The following is a 12,298-nucleotide window of genomic DNA, read 5'->3' on the forward strand; positions in this document are numbered from 1 at the left end:
TGTTACAGCATGAGTTGAGACAAGAGCAGCAGCTTTGAGTGCAAATCGTTAATACATCGACCACATAAATACTCTCCGCGTTATTATCTAGCAGTCAGCTGAATTCAGAGCACCATTATTCCTTATATTTATCAACTTTCGTAAAGCTTTTGATACAATTCATCACGCCGCAATTCGCAATATTCTTGAGTGTAAGGGTCCCACAGAAACTCAACAATCTCGTAGAGGCACTATATGCTGACGCAGACTGCCAGATAATATATGAAAGTCATGGGTGACGGGTTGAAGGTACTGGCAGGCATACGTCAAGGCTGTATTCTCTCGTGTCTATTATTTTACATCGTACCAGACGTCTTAATGAAAAACATTAAATCTGGGGCGGAATCATCTGGGGTCTGGAGCGCCAATTAACGGATCTTAACTACGCGGACGATATCTGCCTGCTGAGTCATACCTATGCGCATATGAGATCTAAACTACAAGCAGTGCAAGAAGTAGCAGCGAAAGCCGGCTTAAAGCTTAACATCAAACAAAAACAAAAGCTGTGCACATAAATACACGAAATACACACGAATTTTTAATTTACGGTGCCGAACTGGCAGTTGTGCAACCTTTTTGCTATCTGGGCAGCATTGTGTCCGCCTCAGCTCGTTCAAGTAAATACATTAAAAATCGCATCAAAAATTATCCGCGGCATTTGGTTTTCTTACGCCAGTTTAAATGCTTCACATACTACGAAAAAGAAAATGGAGCTGGACTGTCCATATCCTACGCAGAAGTAGCGGAGATCAAACAAGGACAAGGATGAGGGAGATCAGCAAATACGTGGAGACGAATTCTAGAACTGAAAATCCGCTCCATGAATGAGAGTTCTGGGTAAAGTGCAACTTTAGAGTACAACCGACCCGAATGGATACATCTTTTGAAAACGTTTAACATAAGTTAAGGAGAAAACAGAGATTGTGTTAGAGGTGATGATCAAAGATATGTTCGAGTAGTAACTATTGGGAATTATGACTGATAATCCACTGCGAGCTTATAGGAGAAGCATCTAAACTCTTCAGAAAGCAAGTAAAAAATTCATGTATCTTAGCTTTGCAAAAGTAGGTTAGCTCATCTTAAATGTAGCTACTGGAAAAGGGACTCGAAGTTATATTTAGGGGGTTCTCTTAAGCCCGTAATGAGGAAAACTTAACAACGACGAACGTTTTTGAGGCTGTTTTTGGGAATCCATATTCGAAATGCATCTTTTTGCTGCCTCTTTGTATATAGAAATACTCATATCAGCTGCAGTAAATATAAAACCAATCTCCAAAATGCTATGCTATGCCCTGCATTTTTTCATCAAGTATTATAAATATTATAGCTACATATTTGTTAATTTTTTAATCAATCGTAGAATGCCATTATAAAGAAAAATGTGAGGAAGTTCTCGATTAATGACATTTCGCCACTCTGGTTGCGAGATATTTTCGATATAGTGGTCCCTTTCAACTTAATAAGGTTGCAAACTAAACGAAAAAAAAGATTTGGTTTCTTAACAAACTCAGATGAAGAAAGTTTCAATAATTTTTTTACGAATAAACAGGACGAACTTTAATGCAATAAAACTTTGCTAGAAGTGATGAAATATTCCAATGTCTACAATCTCACTCTCGTTTTTTAAAAACTATTGTAAGCTTTATAATATTTTTGCTTTACCTGTTTGTTCTTTTTGTGACGTGCAGACTAACTTCATCTCTTTTCATTTTGTGTTTCTTACTTTCACTTTCTAGTTGCTCTTACTTATTTTTTGCTTCCTTTTAGCAAAGTTCGTAGAACATTCGCATAAAAGTGTAACATTGAAGGTTACGGAAGACTTTGCGAAACTGTTTTTGCGAATAATTTGCGTCGAAACACGCGCAAAATGCCTTACATAAAATATTTAATAGGTGCATTTCGGGATTAGCACAGTTTCAAAGTTTACAAGGCAATTTTTCATTTAAAGAAATCTCCCCATGGAGTCTCATCTGCTAGATTCCCAACGAACACTCTGCAGTTAAGGCACTCCTACTAATCAGATGGACATCTTTAATAGCCATAGAAGCCCCCTCAATTGCCACCGACCAAAATGTAAATCGAAGAACTTGGCAGCACTGCTAGTCAGTATTCTCGCTCAATGCCCGCTGAACTGACTTGCGTGTGCGAGAGTAAGCCGTATTGCCGTTTCTGTGTTAAGAATAATGATATCGAGATGCACGAGATCAGAGTTGGGGACAGTTTACTAAATAATTGATGCAATAACCGGATAGTTGAAACACTAAAGAATTGAAGATTTAGTAATAACGAGACTCTTATTTTAATAATAAAAACTAGTGGTAGTGCAAAATGTCTAACCCTAATTGAAATATCCCTGCATTCCCGACTCGACTGACTGCTTCTGCATGTAATTTTCTTTATAAGCTGGAGACGGGAATTTGCTCGGTCACTCGGTCATATCATTTTTAAGTGAATCGAAGTAAAATATTGATCAGTTCATTTATTCTTTCGAATTTAAGAAAAAATTCTTCAATTTTGAACAAAAAAACCACCCGTTACCAAGACTTACTGTAGAAAAAGTAGATTCATTGCCTCAAGATGCAATTTAGCAGATTTACACATTAAAAAATACTGCAAGATTTACACTTGCAAAATATGCAACTACTTTCCTGTGTGTGTGTGCGTGTGTGCATGCAGAGCATTCGAGGAAAAACTGAATTTACGTTTTATGCATTTAAAGCTATATTTGTATGAAAACATGCAATTACTTTTAAGCACATGCGTGTGTGTGAGTGTGCTGGTGCGTATACCAACCTTACGGGATATTAATGCGAGTGTGTAATATACATATTTGTGTGTGTGCTTTGCTTGGAGATATGATAGCATGAGGATACCGTACGTATCTAAGTTTTTAATACATTATTATTTATTTCCTCTGCAGCGCAAAAGTTTTACATTCACACATAATAACTATTTTTCTTCTTCTTCTTCTTTTCCAATTCATTTCAGGTAAGCGTTCTTGCATTGCAATTAAATTTGAGGGGAATATTTCAGAGCAAAGTGCATAAGGCTGAGTGTGAGTGTGTCTGTGTCTGCGAAATGTTTGGCACTAAAGTAAACTCGAACTTTTGCATATGAATTTCGCATGGGTGTGCTGAGTAAGTAAGAAGAACTTTCATATAAATTTTGAGCTTATCGCATCGCCTGTTGCAAAAATGAAATAATTTAAAATAGTAGAAACAGAAAAAAAAAATAAAATAAAATATTACTTCGAGTCGAAAAGTTAAGTAAGCACTAAGCCCTGCAGTGTAAAGCTAAACGACTTAGCACAAGTTACAGTTCATGAACAGGTATTTGGTGGAGAAAAGCATACTAGTTCGGAAGTGACTAAACATGTACTAGTTCGGAAGTGACTAAATATGTACTAGTTCGGGAGTAACTAAAGTTGTACTAGTTCAGGAGTGACTAGAGTTTTACTAGTTCCGGAGGGACTAGACTTGTACTAGTGGCAAAATTACAAATTTGAGGCATTTGCAAAATAAATATGTTTTATCATGGTTGCTGCGTTTATTGCTGTTGAAATAAAAGTATTTATAATTTTTCATTTGAGGTCATTTCTATTTAGTTTCAGTAGAAGTCAAACGAACCCAAGAGTGACTAAACTTTCATTAGTTCCGGAGGGACTAGACTTGTACTAGTTACGGAAGGGTTAGACTTGTACCAATTGCAAAATTACACATTTGAGGTGTATGCAAAACAAATATTTTTTATTATGGTTTTTATATATTACTGCTGTTAATAGTTGAAATAGAAATATTTGTAATAAGGTTATTTCTGATTAGTTTTCGTGGAAGTCACAGTAGTCCAGGGGTGACTAAAATTGTACTAGTTCCGGGGGAACTAGACTTTTACTAGTTACGGAAGGGCTAGACTTGTACCAATTGAAAAATTACTAATTAGAGGCATTTAGGTGTTTTTATTGTGGTGGCTGTGTTTATTGCTGTTAATAGTTGAAATAGGCATATATAATATATCATTTTTCGTTAAAGGTTATTTCTGATTAGTTCCCGTGGAAGTCAAACTATTCCTGGGGTGAGTAAACTTGTACTAGTTCCGGAGGGACTAGAGTTTTACTAGTTCCGGAGGGGCTTAACTTGTGCCAGTTGAAAATTTACTAATTAGAGGCATTTGCAAAATAAATATTTTGTATTATGGTTGCTGTGTTTATCGCTGTTAATAGTTGAAATATACATTTTTATAACTTTTCATTTAAGGTTATTTCTGATTAGTTTCCGTGGAAGTCACAGTAGGCCAGGGGTGACTAAAATTGTACTAGTTCCGGAGGGTCTAGACTTGTACTTGTTACTGAAGGACTAGACTTGTACCAATTGCAAAATTACTAATTAGCGGCATTTGTAAAATAAAGAGTTTTTATTATGGTTGCTGTGTTTATTGCTGTTAATAGTTGAAATAGAAATATTTATAATTTTTCGTTTAAGGTTATTTCTGATTAGTTTCCGTGGAAGTCAAACTATTCCAGGGGGGACTAAACTTGTACTAGTACCGGAGGGCCTAGACTTGTACTAGTTGAAAAATTCCTAATTAGAGGCATTGGCAAAATAAAGATTTTTTATCTTGGTTGCTGTGTTTATTGCTGTTATTGGTTGATTTAGAATTATTTATAATTTTTTTTTTGATGTTACTTCTATTTGGTTTCTGTGGAAGTAAATCTGTGCAGGGGAGACTATACTTGTACTAGTTACGGAAGGAGTAGACTTGTACTACTCACAGAAGGACTAGACTTGCACTAGTTACGGAAGGATTAGACTTGTACCAGTTGCAAAACTACTAATTAGAGGTGTATGCAAGATAAATATTTTTTATTATAATTGCTGTTGTTATTTCGGTTTTTGTTGAAATAGAAATATTTTTTTTTTTCAATTTCAAATTCAATAATTCAGTTAAGATTTAGTATAAAAAAAAATGTAGATAGTTTTTAAGGAATAAATTTAATTACATCGAACATCAACTTAAAATATTAGATAAATAAATAAAATTTTTAATATTTTAATTAATACATTAAAAATTCGATTCTTGCACACACCGAAACTTGGAACACAATTTTTTGTTTCATTGTGCACTCAGTACATGCGGCATTAGAAAATTTATACCTCGATCCTTCTAAAATGTTTTGTTTTGTCTTTCTCTTTCAGTCTTTTTACTTTGGAGAAGTATTTTTCAGATTAAAGCTCGCGGAAGTATCGTCGATGTCATTCTGGTAATGGGATTTTTTAATTGATCAGCCGAATGAATTTAGAGGAAGTACCGTCTAATTCATTTGCTGGCGAAGTGACATATACGGCGGCATCTAGGGGCAGGCAGTCATAGATTAATCACAATTTTGCATAACAAGTTTGCAAACTTCTTTGGTTACTGTTAGAGAACTACCAAACGCCAATTTTTTGGTCCAAATCGAAACCAAGCTGAAATTATGTGGCCGAAGCCGAGGTGCAATCGTTCTGTAGTTATTTCATTGATTTTGTTTCAAAGTTCACCCTTCAGAGCTTAAAAGATTGATTCTTATCACCAAAATCATTTTTTAAGATTACTAAGCCTGGAAAACTTGCATAGATATTTTGTAAATGCATCTCTTCTTTGACCCCACCTCTGCTTAATTCACCTAATTCGGAAAAAGAAAAGTGGCTCAATTACTCATAGCGCTCGCCAGTATCTTTTACAGCATTGCCCAATCACCAAACTTACAAGTTACTCCAAAAGGATGTTGTGATCTTTAGCACATTAACGGAGGTTTTCGACTTCAATAATGGATAGGAAAGAAAATTCTGTTAAGAAAATTGACCATATTTAAATTTTTTCGTTGATCATGAATTTTTTTTCCAAAAATAATAGTCCTCCATATTCCATCACACCAATTAAGCTGTCGTTCATAGAAACTTTTACCAATTAAATATTTTCCAGATAATTATAAGATTTAATTATAAGATTTTTCGTATAAAACAGGTGATTTTTGCCACAAATTTTACTAGTTCAGTAAGTGGTATAAGACTGTTGCATGAGCAAACTAGTTCACTAACTGATAATATGCCAAAGCTATAAATGAATAGTGATATTCCTTAGTACTTCGCCATGTTAAAAATATCAGATTTTAACATCGAAGAAAGTTAGAAGTCTGCAGAGCAAACCGGAGGTAAACTAATTTTACACTGCTTAGTAGGTTTGGCTGCTGGGTTAGAGATATCTATGTACTTACAACGCATATTTGAAGAGTTTTTCGAGAAAGCATTTATGCATGTGTGCTTACCATTTCTTCATAAGCGTTAAGGCGATTACGCAGCTAAATTCTCATATAATAAATTACTTACTTATCGTAGCTGCATTCGGATTAAAGAAATTGAGTTGATGTGGAAAATTTACATATCAAAGTAATTAGTTTATGCTGCAGGTAAAAGGTGCACTCCCTGTGCAAAGCTATGGTGTTTTAGGGCAAAATTGTTAAAAACAAATTTGCATTTTTTTCATTGGAGAATTGAGATTAATACAGGGATGTATTTACTTGTATGATCTGTTATATAAAGGGTAATCAATTTAAAGGTATTGGATTTTAAATTTAAGGAAAACAACAACAATTCATTCTAATTGGATAATCTTTATTTTTGTCTAAAACCATTCACGCATTTATTTTTTAAATATAATTCCTTTCAAATGTTGTCTGCAACTGCGATGTAATTCGGTCATCCGTAAAAAAACAATTTCCAATGACTCCGTAAACATCAATTTTCAATGACTCCCAGGAGGACTTTGGTCGATAACTCGTGAAAAACTTTAGCTATGTTGGCTTCCAATGTCTCAATCGAAGCTGGACTATCCACAAAGCACTAAGACTTTACATACCCCTCACAAATGAAAGTACAATGGTGTGATATCACATGATCTTGGTGCCCAATCCACTGGTCCGAGGCGAGAGATAAATTGCTCACCCAAACGATGATGCAGTAAATTCCTTTTTACGTATGCTCCGTGGCGTCGTCTTACTGGAACCAAAGAGATGCGCAGATCACGGGTTTCAACTTCCGTCATCAAAAAGTAATTTATCAAGGCGTTATAGCGTTCCCCACTCAATGTTACATTTGCGCCAGTCTCGTGTTTGAAAAAATATGAGCCGAGGACTCCTCTAGCCCATAGGCTGCACCAAATGACTATTTTTAATGGATGGCTTGAATGGCTTTGGATTCCTTTTTACCCCAAAAACAACAATTTTACAGACTGAGGTAGCCATTAAGCCGGAAATGGGTCTCATCGCTTAACACCATAAATTCGCCTGGGCGCGCGATGAACTCGCTTCACAGAGCGTCGATTTTCGTAATGGTATTGTACGATCTGTAAAAGTTGTTGAGGTGTAAGTCTTTTCATGAGGAAATGTCAATGAATACAGAAAAAAATTGTATACTTAGTTTGCCAGTAGTTCCGCGTGATCTGTCAAAAACCCCCTATAGAAAAAAGTACCTCCAATCTCATCAGCCTTTATTAATTAGAACCCTAGCTGGACTTTTTAGTTCTTTTTCAACTAGAAATGTGAATTTGTAAAACTTTCTTATTTAGGTTCAAAATAGTTACCCGAATTCCAATTAGAAACTGAGTAATTTAGATAAAAGAGATGCACTTGAATTCACAAAAAAAACGCATGCTTCGGCTCAACATTCTCTTTCAGCTCTGTGTTGCACATTTTAATATTTTCGTTTATTTTAAAGGGATATTCTTTGTAGATGTTTTGAATTAGACTGCCTTTCTACCGGATTTTTTTGCAGAAGAATACTTCACAGCACGCAGTCATTGTGCAAATAAAATAAGTGAAGCATTTGCACTTCAAACACGCAACCACATAAAGTACCAAATATTTAAATGGATGTCTGTAAATGCCTCACATTTACAATTTTCATTCAAGGCTGATTAGTAGCCTTCAAAAATGATCTGTGTGATGTATATTAGTTTAATTTAATATATTTTAACGAACTGTCGTAAAAAAAAGAAAGAAGGAGGATAGAAAAAACTCAATAGTGCAAATAATTATTGTAACTTTTTTTCTTGCATTGGTTTCGTTAATATATTTACTTTCTAACAGGGTAAGTGAATAGCCTGCCGCTATCAGTCCTAAGTAGTGGGAACGCCCACCTGTCGTTGCTTAGGAACAACGCCTTCTTACTGCGTGAAGCGCCATCTGTGTGTCACATTTTTCTGGCAGAAGGATCACAGAAATAGTTGAGGACTTCGCTAAATTTGGTGCGTCTGCGCTATTACCGCAATTGCCTGCTTCCTCTTGTTTTCTTTATTTTTTTTTGCTTGTTTTACTAGCCCCAGTGCAGGGATTGCGCTGACTTTTTGTGCGGGAGTAAGGATTGGAAGGATACGGCTGTTGGGGTTAAGAAATTAATTTAAAAAAAAAAATCATTGTAACTAAGCATCCAATAATCTTTCCGAAATTCCAACTGATCAGTGAATAGTCAAGTCCAAATACTGAGTAAAATCTACTTGAAACTAAAAGCTGTAAAAGCGGGTTTTTCCTTACAGTATACAAATTTTAGCAATTTTGAAAATGTGTGCAAAGTCGAAAGTTTTTGATTTGAAAATATAATTATATATATATTTATATTTCGGTCATTTTTGGTTTATTTAATTATATGATATTATGTCCCAAACTTTTTTGTTTTGTTTTTGTTACATCCACTTTTTTGAAATTTTAGTTCAAAAATCAAACTTAACAGTTTTCGAGATTATTTAAAAAAAAATATTTGTTTCGTTCAAGCGTCCGCCTTTTTCAAATGTTAGTTCAAAAATTTAACTTTTCCAGGTTTTAATTAAAGGGTATGTCAATTAACAAAAATTTTCAATAAAATTTGAAAGAGGCGCTTCCAGGAGCTGCTTGAAAAGCTTTTGAATTTACGGGTTTTATCTAAATGTCTCCTACTTCATATCAAAAAACAGAAAAAAAACGAAAACGTATGGAAATTATTCTGCAAATTTATTTAAAAACTTCTACGTCCTTTTGTCTATTCATAAATATTATATATGAAACTTAAGGTAACCACCCTTTTTCCCGAACCCTATTTCACGTAATCCTTTTTCCTGACATTTAGATTCTCGACAGATATTTTTCCAAAATCTAATTCTCCGACAACTTTTTTCCCAAATCCAATTTTCCGACAAATGTTTTTTTTCTCACACGCTCATGGCTCTAGCCTTTGTTCCCGAGGAGGATGTTGCATTGACTTTGGAATTTATGGAGGGTAAAATACCAGAAGAACTCCTTCCTATAGTCGAATGCATCAAGGAATTTTACGTCATCGGACGACCTAATAGAGGACGAAGAAGAGCTGTACCTCCCTGATATCCAGTTTCGACATGGAATCAGTATAAGTCTGCCCAAGATGGGCACCACAAGACAAATAAAGCAACTGAAGGATGGCACAATCGTTTTCGTCTACTTGTGGGACTTATATTCAGCATTAAAAGAGTTCCAAAAAGAACATGCCGATGTTGAAATTATGGTAGCTGAACTTAGTTTGGGGCAAACTGTAAAAGTGGCACCAAACACAAAAAAAAAAAAAAATAGATAGAAGTCCAAAAATATCTTTCGGGATACAGGTTGTCGGGACACGAGTTGTCGGGAAATGGGATTCGGAAAATGAGATGTGAATCGAAACTTAAGCAAATAAAGTAGGTTAGGTTAGATTTGGCAGCCGCATCGCACATAGAAACAGTGAAGGCACTTAGGCCACGAAACGGGCCTGCGCTACATTTTCCTTTCAGTTTGGACCATCCTTTCTGAGGTTTGAACAAAGCGTAAAAGGTTTATCGATACCTAAAATGTATAGATTATCTATAATCATAAAGATGTAGGATCTAAAATATCGACTCCTGCTTCTGACTAGAGCCGAACATGTGCCAAAAAAGGTGTTGAATTATTTCCAACTCCTCCTCATTTCTACAGATACGATAAAAAATCATGCACGTAAACGCCTAATCTCCTTGCGTGATTTCCTATGAGACAATGCCCTGTAAGGGCCCCTACTAAGATTCTTATTTAAAGTCTACTCAATTTCATAATATTCTTGGATAGACGCAAGTTTAGCTTTAGCCATATTTGTCTAGCATTTTCACAGATATTGCCAATAATCCATCTGTGATTTACAGAATTGATTAGTGCGTCCTATAAAATTATTTATGCTTGGCATACAAGTACCTTCTCTTGCAAGTTGGTCAGCTCTATAGTTCTCTGATTTATCTCTGTAGCCTGGAACCCAGCATAAAATTATATGATGCTGCTTAGCCATCTCATTAAGAGATTGGCGACAATGTAAAACATTCCTTGGTGTTATTTGGAATGCATCCAGGGCTCGTAGGGCAGCTTGGCTGTCTGATAGAATGCAGATATCCGTTGATGATTATTCTGTTTATCTTTAACCATCTTAAGGCTTCATGAATAGCATTTATTTCCGCTTGAAAAAACACTACAGAGATCCGGTAGCTTAAAAGATTCACTGATAAAAAACTCTTCGCAATATTACCCTGATCCTACATCGGTATCCATTTTAGATCCGTCCGTGTGGATCTTAACGGGTGTGTTGGGTGATCGATCTTCTTCAAGTCATTGAAGTCTAGAAGGGATTTTCACTGTGACATTCCTTTCGAAGCAGGAAATGGGAGGGTGATAATCACAATCACTGAGTATATCCGCATAGCAATGATGTAATGCGTAGGCGGATTGCGGGATCAACTATTTGTATCGAAATATAATTTAGTTTTAAGTGACTAAGTATGATAACTTGGCACTTAGTGGATATAAGCTCGTATTTTACTTGAAGTAATTTTGTTCAAAATTCACAAAAAAAAAAGAGTTAAGAAGATACAACATTCCTAAACAGTTGCGTCAGCCCTCTCCATAATAAAATTCTCTATTATTAAAGGCAGCCAACATACCTAAGCACGTACATACATAACTTTATTTTCATTAAAATCTTCAATCTCAGCAATTTTTCAAACTTTCCCTAGCAACAAAATCGTTTACTGAATTCTACATAACAAACAAACCCTTTACTGCCCTTTTTCTGCTAGCGTAAGTAATCAAGATGAAAATCAGTAGCCGTCGAACACTCACACATTTGCATACTCTCACTTGTATACTTTTTTTTATAGCTTCACAAACACAAGCTTGAGCATACGTGAGAGCAGAATTTGAAAGCGGAAATATTCTAGACAATCCAATTTGTGCGTTGTCCATAGGAAGTGACAATTTTCTTTCGACACGTGCAACTAGGCGTATGAGTAATACGGATTGATTGAACTGCTTATTAGCAAGTGGAGCGAGTCTCCCATGTCAAATGATTGAGGTATTTTGTGCATAGTCTTATATTTTTCTGAACATTCGTTTATTTGTAGACTTGAGCAAAATAGGAAGTAAACTGGAAAAGGAAAAAAAAAATAATTTTCAGATTTATTCAATGTGGACTCCGTTGGTAGATAATATAATAATTAACTAAATGGGGTTATTTTTAACATTTTTATAAATTAACATTTTTTTTGTTATATATTTAAAAATTTGTGTATGGATTTTTAAAGTTTGAATTTTTTATTAAAAATTATATTTAAAAGAAAAATATTTTGCAGAAAAAATTAAATGTTTTATAAATATTTTTAAAAAATTGTTTGCTTTGTCACCTATAAAAAATACATCCCCTTCTTTATAATAAAACGTGTGCAAGTTATTTTAGTTTATAAATTTTAATTATTTTATTACATATTTTCAACTTTTTTATTTAAATAATTCGAAATTTAGTTTTTTTTTATTATAAAATAATTTAAAAAAAATTGTTTGGAAAAAATTGTATCTGTTTGCTCCGAATTTCGGGAAATTTTTTTGTATGTATTGTCGAGGTATATCGACGATATGTGGCCGATTCCGTATAAATGAAAAATAGAGTATTTACAATTCGTTATAATTCAATTTATTTATAATTGGGTTTATATGGTATAGACATATGTATGTTTGAGTACCTGTATAATTAGCGGTATAGCTGGATTTTTATTTCCTTCGTGTGGTCTTCCTCGTTCTTCATGTGCTGTTAGTTAAAAACTAAAAACTTTTTATCCCGATGTTGGTGCTGTTGTTTATTCCTGCATTGTCCTTCTTTTGCCTTTCGGAATTTAAGAGGACAATGCAGGGATGTGTTTGTTTGGAATAATCATGTATAGTAAAAATTAAAAA

The sequence above is a fragment of the Anastrepha ludens genome, chromosome 2 (assembly GCF_028408465.1).
Source record: "Anastrepha ludens isolate Willacy chromosome 2, idAnaLude1.1, whole genome shotgun sequence".
In the NCBI taxonomy this organism is placed as follows: Eukaryota; Metazoa; Arthropoda; class Insecta; order Diptera; family Tephritidae; genus Anastrepha; species Anastrepha ludens.